Genomic DNA, 493 nt, shown 5'->3' with positions numbered 1-493 from the left:
CCTGCCCCTAGAGGCACTGCAGGTGTGGCTGCTGTATCACCCGTGTGTCAGTAGGGAAAGAGGAGAGAGGATGACCTAGGAACATGAAATGCTCGTAGCCTAACGTTCCCTGAAAAAAGCAAGCCAAGATGACCACCCGTCCAGTGCCATGGAGACCCAGACAGTATTCCAGGCGAGGAGCAAGACAGAGACTAGAAGAACGCCTCCTGGGACTATGGGCCTGGGTGGGAGTGAGCCCAAGACAGACGACCCTCACATGGGGCCACGTAGGTGGCTGGGAGAGAAGTGAGGCCAAGGTGACCACCAGGTCCGTGCCATGGGGCCCAGACAGGGAGCTAGCCTGAGCTGACCTCCAGTCCAGAGCTGTGCGGACCTGGAGGTATAGACCATGCCCAAGATAACCCCCACCCAGCTCCATAATGCCCGAAGGAGACATAGCACTCCTGAGATGATCCCAGATACTTGGGACCATGAGAGCCTAGGCACCACTAAG

At 57.6% G+C, this 493-nt stretch overlaps 1 pseudogene; it reads left to right on the top strand.

The window, feature by feature from the left end:
* LOC116104386 lies at window positions 1–107 on the top strand (annotated as a pseudogene).
* Window positions 108–493: the final 386 nt, after the last annotated feature.

This window comes from Mastomys coucha, unplaced genomic scaffold (assembly GCF_008632895.1).
Source record: "Mastomys coucha isolate ucsf_1 unplaced genomic scaffold, UCSF_Mcou_1 pScaffold21, whole genome shotgun sequence".
Classification (NCBI taxonomy): Eukaryota; Metazoa; Chordata; class Mammalia; order Rodentia; family Muridae; genus Mastomys; species Mastomys coucha.
Note: the sequence above shows the minus strand (reverse complement) of the source record. Positions and strands in the feature narration are given on the sequence as shown.